This window comes from Trichoplusia ni, chromosome 4, assembly GCF_003590095.1.
Source record: "Trichoplusia ni isolate ovarian cell line Hi5 chromosome 4, tn1, whole genome shotgun sequence".
NCBI classification, from domain to species: domain Eukaryota; kingdom Metazoa; phylum Arthropoda; class Insecta; order Lepidoptera; family Noctuidae; genus Trichoplusia; species Trichoplusia ni.
The window spans coordinates 5,905,303-5,926,030 of NC_039481.1; the positions used below are offsets into that span (position 1 = coordinate 5,905,303).

The 20,728-nt window shown below is 33.7% G+C and overlaps 1 non-coding gene across 1 annotated transcript; it reads left to right on the forward strand.

The window, feature by feature from the left end:
• Positions 1-18,218: 18,218 nt before the first annotated feature.
• Trnas-gcu lies at positions 18,219-18,300 on the forward strand. The gene has a single exon. It is a non-coding gene; the product is annotated as a tRNA-Ser (tRNA).
• The last annotated feature ends 2,428 nt before the right edge of the window (positions 18,301-20,728 follow it).

Below are 20,728 nucleotides of genomic sequence, written 5' to 3' on the forward strand. Positions count from 1 at the left end.
TAATACAACTTTTACTCCTGGCTACGTCCATACTGTAGGAATCTTTCAGCCGTGTGCAAACGACGGACGATAAAATACTATTTTAGATACTTAAAAAAGGTAAACAATCTTGTTGAGTCTCTTTGTCTAAATAGTCAGTTTACCAATGAAACGCGACAAACAAATGCAACACACCAATGAAGACTTCCAAATTGAATGCACTACTGAAATAAATCAGTCACTTATTTATTTCGTATCTATGTATTTGTAGACAAACCAAAGATTACAATTCTCTTAACCATATAAGGTTTTACCTTTTTTAGTACGATTAGAAGTGGAGTATGACTTTTTATAGTTTTTACTATCGGCAGGACAGCAGATCAGATGAATTACAAGTTATTAACAAAGCAGCGTGTTATCACAGTCCAACTTAATGCAATAAAGAGTCAGTTTTGTTCTCATATTAATACTTATCTTGTCATTGTACACTTGTAGTAGATAGGTACTTACAGAGTTGATGATGGCGAGAAAATGTGATTTATCACAAAGGGATAAGGTTTAAGGTCAAATAATTAAAGCAAAATAAACATGCTTTCCACATTCAGTACTTTCACATAAATCACAATAGCACAATTAAAATAAATACTTCTGGAGTCTAGTATGAACTGAAAAGTACTGAAATACTACTTTTGTTGCCGTAATTACATATATGTATATTTTGTAATGCGCTTTACTTAACATATTTTTATTGCTATTCTATACAAATACTTAGTTTAAACGTAAAAGTATCTATTTATTATAGTATATTCAGTGAAATATTAGGTCAGAGATGAAGATGACGGATAGTTGAATGGTTGAAGTCACCACGACAGACCCACTGTGAGTGAAGTGTCGCGGGTTCGTTCTCCGCGTTAGTGTGAATGCTTGTTCTGGCAGTCTTTGTGTGATTGACTTGAATGTCTGTGAAACCTCCCACGACTTAAGGATCAAATTTATCAGTGTGGGCTAAATAAGTTCAAAGCTGATAAAAATCCGTTGAAATACTTTTTAAATTCACCTATTGTAAATTCTCCAGCATATATATTCTAACATGCATAGATACAACATACTATTGCGATATTTATACGACAACCATTCAAGAGCAGCATGTGTTCGTGTAAGCAATAAAGATATAGTAACACATTAATACTTGTGTTTTACATATGGATTAAAAGCGTACAGATATAGACCGACTGCTCGATAAACGATTGATTAGGCGGCGGCCTTTGTTGCGTCACAATACAGTCCAAACTCAAGTCATGTTCCAGTCATCAAACAATCATGCAAGTATTTAGGTGCTGTATTCACTGCTCAGTTATTAAGATTAGATCAAATTTAAGTAATTGAATTTAAGTAATATAGGGAATGATTTTACCACACATTCAGTGTTAATGATTGAGAAAAGAACATATTTTTAATTTGTTTTTTAGCTAGTCTACCTATGTATGTATGCATATATATATTTATATATTAAAATATATTTTTAGTTATGTGTAGTATATATTAGTGTTAATTGATTTATTAGTTTATTTGAGCCACACACCATGACTGCCAATATTGACGACTTCTCCTTTCGCGGGTCTGCTGGCAGAGATTTCTTAAGAAATAAGCAGTACCCTTGTACATCATTTATATTTATGTTATGTTACTTTTAAGACCTCTTGTGTGTGTACATAAATTATTAAATAAATAAATAAAAATAATACTATGTAAGTTGCAAATGGAGATTTATTAGTAAAAGCATTTAGGATGCAGTGCTGGGCCGAATCTAGGTGCTGTCAATTGTAATACGACCCTCAAAAAACTGATACTTGGCATCCAAATAAAGTGTCTTTTGATTTTAGAGAGAGCAAAAGGTTGGGCTTACGCTTCTGTACAAATTCACATTTGTGAAGACACGTATTGTTTAGGAACAGTTATATTCCTAGCATCATCAGTTATGCTCTATGCTTTTAATGAGTATCTAAAGGTAGTGCCAAAACAAAATCCGCCTTAATCAGTAATATTCAACACACAAATATTTTTTATCCCATATCTACACTGGTCAGCAAATAAACCGAGCCACCCGCTACCTAGGAACTCTGATTCGATTTTCTCAAAAAGTATGAAACTTACGACTATCAAAGTTTTACCTACAAAAAGTGCGTTTCATGGTCAATATCAATTATCTACGGATAAAACAAATTTATGGAAGAATAAGATAAATGAAATACAGTCTCGTATTATTTCCTACGCGTTAGTTCCGCAAAATCAAGATGCACAAACGCAGTTAACGAGTTTGTTTTTGTTTGTATAGAGATATACTTGTTCACATTATTGCAGAATAAAAACTTTTAATAAAACAATCGCATCCCTCGGGGCGCGTCGACCCTCGCGACTCGTGTGTTGACACTGAGATTTTGTTCACAGGGTTGTCACACTGCGTTACTAACAATTAATTCGAACAATAATTTTGTGTATTATCTAAGTAAAAAAGAAATTATTCAGATTTGTATTTTTTTGGACAGACCTATAAATTTAAATAACACAAACAGCGCTATTAATTTCACAAATGCTAGCTGTTATTGATATGCAATATTTATGCAAAACATCATCAGAAATTAAAAATTACTGGTAAGTCTTATTTTTAAAAGATAAAAGTAATTAAACAATGACAAATTCTGTACTTAAGATGTTATTCGCGTGTGGCATGCTAATTGTCTGATAAAATATGGGGTTATAAAACGTAAAATCGATAATTATTGCATCAACGACGTTCAGACCGGAATTTGATAAAACACTTCGGTATGTGAAGAGAGAGCAAAGATCAACTTCAACAAGTATTCAGGATCAGCAGTCAAGAAAGCCTTATTGCAATTGGTTTTAGCGCGGCTCCCGTACTAAGCCATGTCATCCTTGTGTCGTGAAGGGTTTCACAAATATTAAGTCTCACAGACTCAGGACAAGCATTCTTGGATCACATAAACGCTTGTCCGTTTCGAGGATCGACGTCACGGACGTTTGAAACGATGAATTAAACCACTCGGCTATCAATGCAGTCAACAATTAAAGAGGAATGGAATACTATTCCTCAAGATCCTCAACGCGATGATGCTCTCAGTTGGCAAGCAAGGCCCTCGCCTGACTTGCTAACAAGACTTTTTTATTTTCTTCATTCGTTTTTACTTTCTCTCTTAATGTTTACTAACAGTTAATGCGACTGAAAAACGACTCTTCTTTATAAAATTCTTAATAATAATTTCATTCGTTAATCAGCATAAGCTATGGAGGGTATAATTTTACGTTCTTATAAGTGCTAGCATATGTTTTTCGAGAAAATCGAATCAGAGCAAAATGTTGTTTCTGGAACAACAATATTTTATATTTATCTTATTAATCTGTTTTTCAAGGCTACATAAAAGATGAAAAACAAATTAAATTAAATTAAAAAATGATTTATTATGATGATCGCGTGTGTTTCGATCTCTCTTCAAATGCATTTTTTTTTCGTATTGCGCTCTTAATATATCTTCTCTCTCATAACACATACCTAATTTTAGTATAATCAGTGTTTATATTGACTAACACGAATAAGATTAGATAACGCATAATCAACATCCTTCTTATACGTAGAAATTAACATTATTAATTAAATCAATTGTCTTAGACATTGGTATCTACGTGATAAAATGCTTGTGAACTTTAATCGACGTCATTTGATGAGGAGCAATAGGCAACGTCTCTGAAAAACATATAAAACAAGCTGGACATGTTCTTATTCATGTTTCCGTTATTGAATAAAAGCAAGTTTTTTTTTTATTAAAGGAGGAGTCCAGGAAGGAGTCCAGGAAATTGACCAAAAAAAGTTTGAACTGACTTAAAAATATTGTCAACCTCATTTTGTGGTGTAGGTACCTATTATTCTTTTCTTGACTTTGTTTAAAAGTTAATTATGATGCTGCATGATTAAAAGTCAATTTAATATTGCGAACAAGTATATCTTATTTATTTTGTAAATCATGTTCTGTCAACTGCACGACATTTGTTTTGCATCAGGCGTTAAAACTAAACTGTTACTAGGTAGTTAAAAAAAAAATGAAAATATGAGTACTTATAAAACTGTAATACTATATAAAGAAAATACCTAAACCATTACCAACATTTAGTATCGCATATAAAAAGTTTTTACTTGATAGTTTTACTAGTGGCAACCCTACAAGTGTCGTTTAAAGGGATAGTCCTGGAGGTATCCCTTAGCAAAATTCGTTTGTTTTTTTCTCGTGTCCCTCTGCCACAGTGTGGAGTCTAATCCTAGTTGATCGAATTAATAAAGTTTGTCGTTAATCATTATCGTAAGCTGCGAATACCGTATTAGACATTGATTACCGCTGGGGTGAATGGATAAGTCGACTATATTACGTTAAAAGATTTAGTGCTGAACAAAAGAGTTTATTATTATTTTTTTATTACGCTTTTTGAGCCGGGTGCACTGGTATTTAAGTTCTTTCAATCGAATGTCATGAAAAATATGTGTAAAGCGTTTGAGCCACGTTAATGACAACATTATAGTCTGTTAATATGGTATATTCGAGCATAAAATATTTATTTGTTTACTTACTTCAAACAAATATACTAACAGAATCTAAATTTCAAAGCGATAGTGTAGACAACCAAATTAAAAAGTAATATCTCAATCTTATATTAAATTCTATACTTTTTTGGTAGCATAAGATATTTTAAGTAACAATAAACATAAATATCTTAAACTAATAATTCAGTTAGGACACAGTTTACAGTTACGTATAAAAAACATCAAACTTAAATTCTAGTTAGAATATATTCAAGGCATTTACACTTCGAACAAGTCTTAATTAGATAATTGGGATAGCTATTAATAAATGAGTTTCTCTCATGTCCTAACATGTAGTTCCCACGGAGAATACCCTTGAGGCGATGTTTAACAACACTCCGATTGTACTGCGTAGTGCAGTTCGTACCAATCTCTCCCTCGAGATGAGACCGTCATGGGGTTCTAATGGCTGGTTAGATCAACAATGTTTTTTTATTTTATTTCGTGTTTGAAACCTCCTTGATTCGTGATTGGTATTGTATTCGCGATAAAGCAGGGCTTGATCATTTTTTTTAAGTCAGATCTTATTAAGGAAATACTGCACAAAAACAAAAGAAGTTTGAACAAATTCTTACTATCCAACGTTTACGCAAATTATGTTTTGGTTGTTTTCCGTCACTAAACCACGTTTTTTCGAGAAAACTTTGTTCCATCAAAGATTAAGTTACTAAAATAAATAAAACACCTAAAACTTATACTAACATACTAAAAAAGAGCTTAAAATCCAATTCTAGTTAGTTAGACCCAGTACCTATAACGAACCAATAAGAAAGTGAGGCAGTATATTCGATCCTAATTCTATTAAGATTTGTGGAAGAATACGTGAAATAATTAAAAGATGTTCTAAAAATAAGTACGCGCGTAAGTATGTACTCTTTACAAAATAAAACTTTAACGTTTCACTTATTTGATGTCTTGTTATAGTAAATATCTTAGGTTCAGACAATTTGATTAATAAGTGATATGAAGATAGATTCATGCACTGATTTTAAGATTTTGATGTCAAGATAACATGTTACAATTGTGGTGCATCTATTGATTGATTAATCGGGCTTTTTTATTTTATTACATAGTCTCTCAAATATAATTAAATTGTAATTTTTGAACTTGTTTTCTTGTATTGTGATAACATAAAGTGATTCTACTTGGTTGAATTACAAAATAATGTAAAGTGTAAACTATATTTGAAGATTTTTTTTTATGAGAGTTACTTTTGTGATTTGATGATCTTTGTATTCAGCAATTTTAATATCTGTTATTATATAGGTCTCCTAACATCCACGTCTAACCCCCACCGACAAAGATAGAAATAAGATAAATAGAGAGGTTTTTGAGAAAGAAGAAAAAGAGAACGAAACGAGAAAAAGAGAAGAACAAAAGATAAAAATGACAAACGTTCTTAAATTAAATTAAATGCAGGGAAATTCTAAACAAAATTCCCACAAGTTAAGATGAAATATTTTGCACAGAAGTGATGTGTTTAAGTGGATAATAACCGGGCTGGCGATCCCGGGCGGGGCTACCACGCCTACCAACATGGGATGCCTTTTAGAAGAATAACCAACACACAAATCAATGTTTTTCTAAGACAAACAGTAACGTTATTAATGTTCTGCGGTAGAATGATTAAAAAAATGTTGTCCATTTCACTTCATTTATTTTGCTTATTGAAAATCGTCTAAATATCTCGAAATTTGACAACCATAACAACATTAAATATGTACTGTCTAGAGTGAAAACAAGACGGTAATATTCTATTAAAATGAATTAAATGATTTAGGACATCACAATATTACTTCTTAAAACATTTGACATGGTAACTCAATAACTCGCTACAACAAATTCTCCCGCAAAAAATTTACGCAAATGAAGAAGGTCACGGGTCGTAGCCTTATTAAATTTCTATAAGATAACATCGGTCGTCACTCCCGACAGCTGTGTACGGCGCCACAGAAATGTTATTCGATTGAACAATATCGATGTTTTGTATCGAAGTAATCGGACAATCGCTCGCCGGCCGGCCCACCACAATCGGCGCCATCAACACGGGCCACAACAATAACAGCTATTGACGAAATCCTATAAATATAAAAAACACAGTACAACAGCGTATTCGATACAGACGAAATTAAAATTACATCTAATAGTATTTATTATGAGCGTGAATTATTAATTTGTGAGGCATTGTCCCGATACCGCGCGCATTGTGATGCATAAAGAATTATTGTATCTCGTTACTATGTAGAACTAATGAGCTGTTATACTCGTTTATGTGCTCAATGGCAAGGTAATCTAATCGAATATAACTGTAAATATCTTATAAATAAAATCGTTTGTGTGGTCTTGGAAAATGTTACACTTACACACGCTGATTGCAACCAAAAAGAGGCTGCATGCTATAAGCGTTTTAATTAGAAACACCATCAAGTAAACCTCATTATTATTGATTTACGGCAAAAAGCAAAAACAATTTGAGTGCATGCGCATAAGCATTTCATTATAAGCATCTGAATACCTGACAGTTTTTTGGGTGTTACGTAAGCATAATAAATAAAGCACAAAATTAAACATTTCCAAAGCACTTCATTAACCGTGACAATCGGCTATCAATCATCCTCGAGCTCGCAAAACAATAATCACATTATCATTCTCCAATAATAACAAATGTAGCCCCAAAATGCATAAAGAACCCGCTTTGAAAGTTTTTACAAGATACGTTTTGAGAAATATCGTCGCAAGCCTGCCTGCCGACGAAACCGGACAATGTAAACTTATGACTAAACTTATTATTTATTGAAAATAAGAAAAAGTGAAACGGTTTGACATATTGTTAAGGGTCCTTATAAAATTATTTGCTATCACGCCATCCGAGGCTTGTTACGAAGAAGCAATCTTTAAAATGAAACAAGAGTACAAGCGAGGTACATTACGAGAGCCCGTGGCCGCACAATAAAACAATGGCGGCTCTCTAACCGAAACATCGCCTGGATTAATGGATGGAGTGGATTTTGTCTAAGGATAAGTAATTGCTGTCTTCTCATTTTAATAATCATAAAGAGGGACCCACTTCAAGAGCGCTATTAATAATGCTTAGAATGAATATTTCGAATTCCCAAATGTCATCCAGCTTATTAACCGGCTTCGTTTTTTGTTTAAGTTTTATTTGTTTTGGATTGGACAGAACATTTTGGTTTTGGCGCGGTCATTCCGACCTTTCGTTTTTTGTCTCGCATCATGCAATCTCGGCAGATGAAATATTGTTTAAAGTTAATTAGTTATCCACTGATAAAGTCTTTTTCTATGGAACTACTCAATTATTTGTGAGTTTAGGTCAATATGATCGCTAATTTGATTTGGAAGTTGAAAAATGCATCAAAATATAAGTTTTCTCGGATCTACTCTAGCGTTAATTTTACTTTCAAATGGAGCTTACGTATATCAAAAAAAGTTATCTGGGTTGATCGGCTTACAAGCTTATAAGTAAACCAAGTCATGAGATCATAGGCAGGTAAACAAGCAGCGACCGTTTAAATAATTAAAATTAGACATGCTGATTGAAACTATAATTTAAGCTTAAACACGAACGATTTATCATTAAGTCCATACGTCAAAAATCATCTGCAAAAAGATGCCACTAAATGAATAAATTTAGATTCCAATGCGCGTGATCGATAGACTCGTAGATCGGATCTATAGATCATATCGACTTCGAAAATGGAATGCGTGAGTAAGACAAAATATAATTAATGATCGTCCTTCTAAATTCGAATCGGTCTGGTGCAGACATGTTGGCGTCGTCGCAATAAACAAAAGGCAAAAATTTTGTTTCATTTTTTCACGATTTTTTTTTTATTTCTGCATATAAAACGTTAGTAGATGCGGACAATTAATCATTCTGCGGCGTATTGTTGCATCTGTCGTGTCGGCTGGTAGAACTGGAGTGCGGCCATTGTTGTCGATGGACTTTTGTGCGTTTTGATAATTCCAAAAAACATCTATTGCGCCACCTGTGCCTAACTGTTCCATTGACTCAGACTCAATTTAAAATGGATTTTGTTCACTATCTTTTAATGAACTGAACCCAGAAAACTTCTATTATGCGAGACTACTTTTTATAAACCAGGCTTTCAAAAAATGTCAAAAATACATGCTTGAACGATACAACAAAAGATTAGATGTACGATTAATCTCTAACCCGAATATTAACAATGATTGTTGGATAATTATTACATCCTACAATTAATAATAACGTACAGGAGAGTATTCGATGATGTATGATATCTTGGCTTACTACAAGATAATATGCTTCTTCGCTGTGATTCTATTATCAATTTTATTTAACATACATACATTTCATTCGTTTCTGTCGATTCCGCACTACAGACTGCAACCTGTTTTAGTGAATTTGAAAATCGAAATAAGTTTCGTAGCAACAATTCACAGAAAAGATAATTCTAGAAATTGCAAAGACTATATCGACTTACAGAAACAAATGACTCCCATGTGTTCAAGGCGTAATTACATAATCCATCTATTGGAAGTGGGATAAGACCATAATGTTGAGCTACTATGCAATGGACCTGGGACAAGCCTGCCGCAACTTCTCAGCTTTTTAAAGACCATCAAGGAATACAACCGTTTTAGAACAGGAAAGATCTTACCTAACTCTGAGGGTTTGAGCATTATAGTGCCGGTATGGTTTACCTTCCCAAAATTAATCAGAAGAAGCAAATTGGCCAAATGAGTGTTGTAAGTTCTTAAGGTTTGAACAATGGTCCATTGGATATCGTCTTTAAAACTATTTAAAATAAGTACATGACGAGAGTTTTGTTTTTTAGTAGAACACAGCACATGAGGGTTTAGTCACCTGAGCGGTTACCTGCAAGCACAATCAATCGCGGCACAGACGGTTATGACGGCTAACGTGTTCTGTCGTGGAGCAATCCGTCACGCTCGGCGGCGGCGCGGGCGCAGATCAGGCGCCGAGCTTTTGTTGGACGTGGGAAAACTGTACTCAACGAGTACTTATTAAATATCTTGTCTTTTTTGCCCCGAGTGCAAAATGGTGAAGAATTAGGATGTGAGGTGTACCTGCCATTAATAACGTAAACAAAGAGAACTCCTTTTTAAGCTAATTGTCTGTCTTGTATTTGTTAAAATTTTATCTGTTAATGTATTTTCTGATAGGGACTGGCTTTTATCCAAAAAAGATTTGAATTTTAGGTCTTAGTTGTATTGAACAACTAAGAACTAAAATTCAAATCTTTTCGGATCGCGTAATCTGTGTAGGAGCATCGTCATCGACACGAAAAGAGGAAGAAGTAAGAAGTCATCTCACGTGTATTTCTAATCCTAATTGAATTTTAATCAGCCTAGAATCTGAGGCTCTGTTACTTCTATATGAAAATTAGCAAACTTTTATATGAGGTTAATCTTAAATTAAATGATAACACAATAACACTTTACGTCACCAATTTCATATATTGGCTTGATTGCATTGTAATTTTAAAATAACCTCAAATAATTTAGATTTGTTTTATGTAGATACTACGTGATCTAGGTTAAAAACGTAAAACAACAAACATTCATAATTAGTCTTTGTTTTATTTTATTCAATAAGTAAAAGATTCACTGATTACTTAACATTAACAATTCTCAGTTTATTTGCTTAATTCTTCTGAACCGTAATCTGTAAAAATAAACATATTCATCATAATTAGTCCGAGACATTTAGTTGGCCATCCTTTGTTGAGTTATGACACTAGTTCGTAGAATAACCTCATTTTTCTACTCCATACTATCAAACTGTTTGGAGGGTTAACATGTGAAAAAAAACAAACGAATGTGCGACCAGTTTTTTCACCTGACAACACCCAACGTTACTTTTTTATGGAGATACACCATTTTGAAAATTAAATTATAGGTTATAATTTTAATATGATAGGTGTGTAATATATTTCTTGAAGGAATGTTTTGAAGAGATTTTTATCTTTTAATAGTATTTATTTTATTCGAATCTAAAGCATTTTATATGAAATCGTCCCTTTTTATTTGTGTTAGAAGTTAATGAGTAAGTTATTCATTTTTTTATGACTCGTTTGTTTTTGACAGAAGTACCTACCAGCTGGATTTAAGTATCAATATAAAACAAAGTACTTTCATAAATATTGATTATGTGCATTAATCTTTTGGTTTTAAAATCTAATTATCCCTTACGGCTGTGAAATGTTACCCACATTCATTTTCATGTCTTTAATCGTGAGGGGATAATTAGATAAGAAGAGATAAAGAGGCTTGCTTACAAATACCGTGTTAGTTTAATGCATTCGTTTGTGTATCTGTATCCACTATTGATTCGTTTAATCCATTTATTCTGATGTATGCTTTCCTATGGATGTCCTTTACCTACTATATAGCTATATGTCAGTATTAGATTTGTGACTTCATACAGCTTTCTCTTTAAAAATTCATATCAGCATACTTTGCAATATTTTTGATTTGCTAGCTATTGCATCTTCATATTATTACATATGCGGATACAATAGTTGGCACTGAAAATATACACATAAGAACACAAAATAACTTTAATAAACATAATATAAGACATAATGTAAATCGGCAGAATCATTCCTAACCTCCAAACAGTTTTTCTTGCAGCGGCGTAAAACAAAAGCCTATCTCACATCATATCAGCTTATAGACAAGCTATAAAGATTACATCTACAAAGAAATCGGCACAGATTACAGCTAAACGGCCATAGCAATTGGAAGATACATTTTAACGACTGTGTTTTTTGGCGCTACGATACGATGGCGAAAAAAAAACGCGGCAGCGACAAAAGACGATCGTCACAAAGATCCTCCTTACAGATAAAGGGACCATAAATAACACCATAGTTTTATATTGTTTTTATGGATGTTTCACGAAGATTCCTATAAGTTTCTATCATTTGTCAATATGTGTATTAAAATTGTATTCTCTCTAGTTTTTAAATCGAATGATAAATTAGGGCTGGATTGATTTTACCTGTCCTTTGGGCTTATGAACCTTAGGTTAAGCCGCAATCGAATATTAACATTTGATTAATCTGTTCAGAATACTGACACTCGTGTTATGAGGTAGGTACCGTTTTTTTAATGACTCATGAAAAAATATCAGTCTTCTTTTGGATGATACTATTTCCAGTGACCGTCCTTAACTGTTTATTTTATCATTCTTCGTATTTCATTCTAAAATTGTGTTCGATAAAAAATACAGTTTATGGAACATAGAAACACAATTTAAAGACAATCATTATCGGTTTTCAAATGTTTTCAGTGAACTTCCAAAATTTTTTTTTTTTTAACAACAATGCAGTTCCTACAAATGTTATAAACCTCTTTTTTGAAATCAGTTAATAACAAACATTTAATAAGCACACAGAATTAATTTAGCACATCCATCCATCTACCCTTCTAAACGTAAACCATCAGTAAGGCTATAGAAAAAGTGTTAAACAAAATTGTGGTAGTTGCCCCTATGTTGAGGGATCGTTCCCTAAAACTTTATTAAATCTTCCTTAGAATTCATTAGAGGCCTGTTTCTAAATTAAGTTTCGCACCCCACGCTCGGCTCACTTTACATTTTATGAGATGTTTTCGCTTACTTTGTACAGTGATTTAATTTTAAACGTGTAATAAGATTTATTATTATTTATTAGAGCTATGTATATTGTTTGTTCCCCACGGCGCGTGTAAAGACAATTTTGTGTTTGGTTTGTTGTATAAACGTTTGGAAGGAGGTATTTGATACAATTATCTAAAGTTAATTAACGAAAATACTTTAGTACAATGGGTAAGTGTGCATAAAAATAATAAGACAGTTAAGTATATCTTACAAATGTTAGTCATACATTTTGAGACAATCTGATTAAACAAAGCTCTAGAAAAGAACCCTACAGATTCTAACCTCACTAACCTGTAACTATTGTCTTTTCAATATTCATTATATATGTATATCTTGAGATATCTTTTGCTTGTGGTTTAAAGTTCTATAAACTTAAAGTTATTTTTTGTTTTCATATTTGGATTAAAAATGTCACATTTGCATGATTACTATTGTTTTAAACATAAGCGCTCAAAGAGCTTCAAATCCAGCTTAGTTATTACAAAACAATTTTCAATTATTTTACATACTATTTCACTAAAACGGCTTCATCATGAACACTAACAACTCCAAACAATCACTGAATCTGAATAACCAAACCCGTCGCATGAAACTGAAAGTGCGTGCGTACAAGACGTTTGCCGTCGGACAGGGCGGGCGCCAGGGCGGGAGCGTCCCGTTGCTAGGCAACGCACCGCGGGTGGGCGTGGCAATCGATACCACCCTCACCTCACGCAGTCACCTCCAGGCTTTATAAGATAGCCCTTATCAGTACACCAGATGAGCTGGAACAGTACACTAGGCTCTACGCTACCTAATAGCTTACAGGCGTACTGTTGTCACATTGCAGTTGAGTAGAGTAGTATTGCAGCTGTGGAGGCGAGGTAGTGCATTCAGGTTGAAGAGTGGCGTCTCTTTAACACAACTGCAACAATATTACTTTAGATAGTGGTGGTAGGCATTTTGGTGTCATACAGTTTTAGAAACACTACGCTTTGGCTGAGATTCTTGTTAGCCTTTCTGAAGTTTGTCGCGTTGATAGACATTCGCATTTGTCGCATTGACAGAATTTGATAATTATAATGTAATATTTGACATTGACTTAAGTAACATTTAGGTATCAATTACAAGGTTATACATATTTTTTTAACTACCGATATAATTATGTCTACTTTTAAAAGTTATGAGTTTACAATCTGCATTTTTCGATTCTACAGAGATTGTTACTCACCTGCACTTGAACTAAATGAAACCTCTTTCGAAATGTATGAAAATATAGCTAATGTTGTAATTTAGTGAAAGTCCGAATGTCGATTACAGCTTTGCCATTAAATTTCAAGTACATGTAATGAACATGCAACATTGTAAGCGTAAAAGACTATAATCGTTTTTGATAACCGCCTTCATTACATAATTTTATTTTGAGCTTATTCCATTGAACTTATCAAGATTAAATTGTGTTATATAGGTAAATGGTAAAAAAACTTAATTTTTCACAAGCTTTAGGAAAGAAGTTACAATATTACTTAGGTATGTGTTTTTAATGTTTCATCTGTGGCAGGTATAACAGTGTAAAGAGAACAATTGGTTTTTTAATCATGTCATGTAATAGTTTAGTAATTGTAAATTTAACTTAAGATAGCTGATGAATTGGTCCTATAGAAAAGGAAGTGGTCCGAAGCTAAGACGAACGCTGGCAACAATTGTATCTGTAGCTCTTAGTCACTTCAAACCCGACCCCGAAATTTGTGAAACCACGTCGCGACTTTCAAAATTCATCAAGTCTTTTAATGTTGCTGTCAAAAAGAAATTGAGTTTCCCTTCTCAGTGATGTGGGGGAGTGCTGTGGACAGACTCGGTACTACTCTGTACCTACTATTAGTGCACAAAGGTCGGCTGTCGCGCACATCCTGTGTCGGCAAGCAGGGGTGCGAATTATGACCTGTCAGCGGCAGATCATAGTCCCGTATGTACTATACCTGACGCTAATTTGGATGTTTTCGATGTAGCCTTTGATTATGCGTTTGTTAATAATAATTTAGATTGTGCTTTGTTTATTCCTGTGTGCTTAAGATGAGATGAGAGTTTTGAAGGCTTCTGGAGATATATCTAAGAAGTTGAAGCTTAATAAAAATAAATATAAACATTTTGCAAAGAAACAAATTGGCTATCGATTTTGTGATACAAACTTGGATGCATATTCAATTTGAAAAAAAAACTATTTGTTTCTACTCTAATTATTCGAATTATTATCGTCATCGTAGTCTGCACAAGACTGCTGGACAAACGCCTTCATAAATCTTTTCGATAATCTAGTTATCTTAATTGAAATTGCTCACATGTCGATATGGGAAAAAGTAAGTGGGTTCTTATGCATGCAATAAATTGAACGCCGTTTCATAAAATACATATTTATATGTATAAATGTACTATAATGATATGTAAACATACGTTGTCCAATGTCCACGTTGTCATGCATCTAATTAATACAAATCGTAGACTCGCTCCACGAGATGTGTCCTGACGTCCGTCCCTCCCAAATATATGGTCCATAAAACTACGATTACTTTTATAAACACTACATTTATAACTACTTCATGATTGTATTATTTATTTTACGTAATATATTATGCTGTGGTGGAGATTTTGATTTTTTTCTAAACTGTGCTTTCAAATATTTAAAATTCTCTGGCACAGTACACTCCATTAATTTATAGTATTCGGCCACGTGGACTAGTATGGAGAACACTTCTGTTATGGCATGTGACTTGTATTGGGTTATTGTATTTTTTTATAAGTAATGATTTTAGAAGAAGCTGTTATTTTAGATTTTTGTTTGCAGAGCCAATTTTACTTGAAGTTGTTTTGTTATAAAATAATGGATGTTCAGATATCTGGTAGTTAATTGAATGGAAGGACAGATTTACTGAAGATATGATCAAATAAAAATTGGTACTTCTAAGTCAAATAGTTTATTTTCTAAAAAAACATTTTTTCTTTAATCGTTTCTTGTTTCAGTCATTGAATGTATTTCTGATTTATATTTTAAACCACCTACCTACCTAAGGTTGTGAGGCTTATAAGTATCGAGTAGGTTCCCATTCCACAGTAAGCGGGCAGTGTGATCCGTAGCGCACGGAGCACGGCGCTCGCCGGCCGACCGGGACGCGCCCGCACTAAATTTAAATATTTTAATCCTTAATTTAAATTTTTGACATTTTTATTTTATGTTGGTATTCGTGTAGTTTCATTTTTAATGTTATTTGTCATATTCAGGAGACGGTACAACTCGTGACTGGCGCCTCGGAACACCATTTGTTGGTAAAATATCGTCAATGAGAGAGACTGACACAGGACAATTTGTTCGAACATTACGTACCTTCGATGGCAAAACATTTCGAATGAAGATTGTATTTATTAATAGAATGTGGTGGCGTACTGTGATATTGGGGTTTGTCCCATCAGCGAGCCTATCACTTTGTTTATTTTTGAATGCTGAACATTTTGGTCAAAAACGTTACTGTGATCTTTATAAAGGCCCTTCTTTTAAATTGACACTACTTTACCTTTAACAACCAAGAAAAACTGGACCATCTGGGAAGAGAATAAATTTGTTTTTTTTTTCTCATAAATTGTTAAAGATGCAACTCTTAAAAGGTTCTTGGAGTTTTGTTTCCTGTTTATGTGCACGTTTGCTCTGCATTTGAGTAGGTATCCAATTAATATTAAGTAAGTACTTTAGTTATAATTGAATAACAACGTCACTTGCTAAACAGTAAAACAGCCCTAAATGTCCTTCAATCTGAATTTTCCACCGAATTTCATGGTGTCTTAGTCACTTGAACATATAATACCTATATTTGTATCTTCAAACTTAAACAATAAATACAACGGTTATCGGGATTGCCCGTCGCCCGACTAGCTTCGGACTCAACCGGACTCCTTAATCACAGTAGTAGTATGTAGTATGTTCCTCAACCATGAGCTGACGCCAGGACGGGATCGCGAGTCAAGTCGATACGAGACGAGAGTTTAGTTTTGTTAACCAACCCTACTACTTAGTACTCAACAGTTTCTGCAGTTTGGCATACTTAACCTCTGATTTTCGACTCCAACATATTTCAAACAACCCGTCCGTTTGATTTCGAACTATCTTGGAGGAAAATAAATGAGTCTTGTAGATCATTACAATATGTATTGACGATCATTAGTCATCGGCAACGAACGGCGCTAGCGCACCTATCACATTGCCTTTTAATATTTTATTCAAATCTCTAGTGTATTGTCAATATTCTAACACAAACATTATACAGTCCACCTTACATTCACAAACAAATGAAAATAAACCTTATTTCTTTTGCTATAAAGGCGGAATTTAATGTTTCAGTGGAAGGTTGTAACATAGACTACAATTTGTTTAGAGATAAGTGTATTTTTATGGTTTTCTTTAATGGAAAACTCGCAATTTACATGTTTATTAATTGCGGCATAAGGTTTACTTGTTTAGCTTTTTTGATTAAATTCTGCGATATTAATTATCCCAGTGTACCTTTTTATACTACGATAATAAATTTTGAAGGTATCGAGAAATTGTAGGTACACTTTTCAGTTTCACGATTATAATTTCAGCTACGGAAGATGCCTAAGGGGCCTAGCAACACCTCTTAAAGTAAGACTTGCATTTGTATTGACAAAATGCTTAAGGAAATAATTTCAAATTTAATCCAACTGCCATTCATTCATCGGCCGTTTTTAATCGGGGCCCCGATGGCGTGGGATAAGAGGAAAAAGTAGAGTTCTGGTGATTTTCCCGATAGCCCGGGAAAAGAAGAAAACGAGAGAGCTCTTAAGGTTTAAGCCGTTAGGACTCGGCCATAATCTGCTCGTTTTGGGGTTGTCATCAAAAATAGCAACTCAGAATTTTAAGGTAAAGAATAAAATATTTCTACAAGCTGTTGCCAGCCTCTCAGCCTGCTACAAATAAAAAAATGATCCCACGGAAACATACAATCAAAATTAAAACTTTGCTTTAAACCAGGTAGTAAACTATCTCTGTACAAAATTTCATCCAAATATTTTTAGTGCTTTTTGCGTAAAAGAGTAACAAACATCCATCCATACTTACAAACTTTCGCGATTATAATGTTATAAGTAGAAAATATTTAGATATTTCTCTCTCTTTCTCTTTTGTGATTTGAAGGTCAGATAGGTAACGGCCGGCGGCCCCACTTAGAGTGTTGAGATCCGCAATATATTCTAAAATGATGGGCTAAAATAGATGGACAAAATTATGAGTGCGTCGGTTTAATAGATACCTAATGACATTTGATACGTATTATTGCAGTTCAAATAATTATTTATTTCTGGGTAATCTGCTGTCAACGCTTCTTTATCATTTAATAAATCATTAGTCCGTAGTACATAGGTATACTATATTGCGATTAGATTTAAGTGGATATTCCAGATGTAGCAAGTTAAATATTACCTACATTTTGCGCAAAATTATTCATCTATTTTACCTTTTTATAATAATTATTTTGATTGCAAATATGTAGTACTTACTAATATAAAGATGTCTTAATTACGTCTCTCTTTACATGTTACGTTTTCTGTCGATTTTATATTACCTACAGTACCTAATTAATATGTAAGTATATGTATACTTAATACAGTATAATGTTATTTATGTTGTTAAATATGTAAAATAACTAAACTCTTCCAACTATAATATAAAGAAAACAAATATTTCTACAATAGACACCATGTATTACTTCATTTCAATGCCACTTATAGCGAGCAACAAACATCTACGGGGTCAATGTTCGATAAAAGTGGATGACGTCATAGCTAATAGCAAACTCGAATCTTTCGACTCATCAAATACTATGTGGAACACGGCAGGTACCTCTTCACTATCTGTTGCGTAATTTCGCCACCCTCAGACATGACGAGGTGGCCGAGTGGTTAAGGCGTTGGACTGCTAATCCAATGTGCTCTGCACGCGTGGGTTCGAATCCCATCCTCGTCGGATCTTTTTGTTGATATATTTGTTTTTTGCATACAAATATTGTTATTTATTTTTATTTTCGAGGAGTATTTTATCTTATTTGTTTGTATTTTTTTAATTAAACTTTCGCCTATTAATTTCAAAAGTACTGGTAAGGTATAATTTGAATATTGTTTTTCAAATTAAGAATTATAAACTATATATTTTTATCATTTTGAATAAAACAATGTCCATAAACGCACTCAATCCCTTACCATAGCTAGTCATTAAATCATTTTCCATCAAATAAGTTTTCATTTACACTCGACTTAACTAATGTTTGCGTATGGCCCAACCGCCGCGGCCGCCGCCGCCGGCAGCTATAGGTTATGCTTGGCTCACCCGCAAGGGGACTCGAATCGAACACAGATTATATTTGAAAGGGCATGAATAAGTAAACAGTGCTTGTTTATGGTATGAACCAATGAGTCTTCAATGAATAGCAAATGTAATTGCGTTTAGGATTCGATTTTTAAATGGAATTAGGTTTTTTTTGTTTTAATATTTCCCGTCTCATACCACTGTCAAACTAGTGAAATTAAATGAAATATATTCAATGAAATGTTTGATTTTTTAAATTTATTTTTTATGAATGTTATGAATATTTTTTATCTTAAAATCTATGTAGAAGAGTATTTCTATCATAATTTATAAAATTATGTACTATTATGATTACTTATGCAGTACCAATTTATTACACGGCAAACTAAATATTAAAAAAAAAATAAGTATTTTGCTTTATTATTGTATGTTTGCGCCCGGCATGTTAGCATTGGCAATATGATATAACATAGGTAACGTTAGAATTTATTCAGTTTCAGTGGAAAATTATTATCACAATCTTATAAGATTTTTAATAGCATTATTTTACGTTTCTTAGTTCCTACCTTCTTTCTTCGTCGATACTATCTACTTAGAAGGTAAGATACTTTTAATTAGATTAATATTACGAAAATTCATATTGGACCTTCATCCAATCAACTAAACCAATGGAATCATAATTTATATTGGAAATATATATTGCCATATCTTTTTCACTATAAAAGATGTCTTATAAGTAGCTAATATTGATTACTGTCCTTGTTTCAACGCTATAGTTAGCAGATTTTGTTAAAACCTTTTTGTTAATCACCCTTCTATTCCTAGAGCTACGAATAAGTAGCCAATTCAACTTGACCCCTACTACCTTCGGGGGTTCACTAAACCTCGGGTTAAACAGCGGCACACCTACTTAACAATATGACAAGAATAGCTCATCCCCGACACACGTAAAACTATTAATCCATCCTTCACACTTTGATGAGTATTGTGGGTATGTGCAAATAATTAGATGTGGCGTTAGGCAGGCGTCGCACGCGCCGCGCCGCCGTCGCACGTGCGTCGCGTATTGTTACTAACGTTATTTATGAATATTGTTGAGCGCGGCGTCGAGTGGATCGCCGACACGTGACTCCTGTCCTATGATCGATGTGCACAAAGCTTATGAACGCCTGGTAATCTGCATGGGTTTGGATGTCAATGAGAAGGTGTAATCCGGATTCAAGAGCTGGTATTGTGAGATGTGACGTTTGGAATGAGTTAAGTGGCGCTTTGAAATGATATTCCTTATTTTCCGAAATCAAAGTTAGCGGGAATAAGATAAAAAAAATACATTACTCAAAGTTGTCCATGTTTAGTATTAATTTAAGGAGAGCTGGAATGCCTTACTCGGTAGTAAAGAATACAAATAAATTTTGATAGCATTATTTGTGTATTTTTTGCAAGAAACATAACAACACTGAAGATCTTTTGACATGTACCTTACAAGCCTTCATCAGTTTAAAATAAATTTCATGGAAAAGTAGAAACCGTTACCTGACAGTTGACAACAGCAAATCCTTCGGCTTGAGAAACATTGCTGTGGATTTCAATAAATTATGAAATACGAAGTGTTAGGTAAAGCCGGGCGATTGGTATCGGAAGTGAGGCGGGATGACGCAGAGGGGTGACTTCCGTGTTCCGGCCTACTGCAGGCAGTAACTCATCATCAGGGCGCGGCGGGGCGCCGGCCACTCTCCCCCGCTCTCCCCCACACAAAGAAATATAAAGATTTGTGTGAATTATACCCTCCCTAAAGGGGAAACACATAAAAATGTTATGTTTGCTCAGTAACGTTTTTAAAGTATCGAAATAAAATGTTTTTTTTTGTTTGTACAATTTTGAGTAAATTCATTAACGATACTTTTTAATGCTTTTTTCCTGAAGCATAAATAAATTTCTACAAAAGTTTAATACAAATTATGTGAACTAAATAGTTTAGTCTATCTCTAAGAGAAAATAGGCGGGTCCGAGGTAGCCTGGCCTGTAAGGGGACTAGGAGCGTGCATATTTCTAATACAACGCTATGTTCTAATAAGACAATATATATATA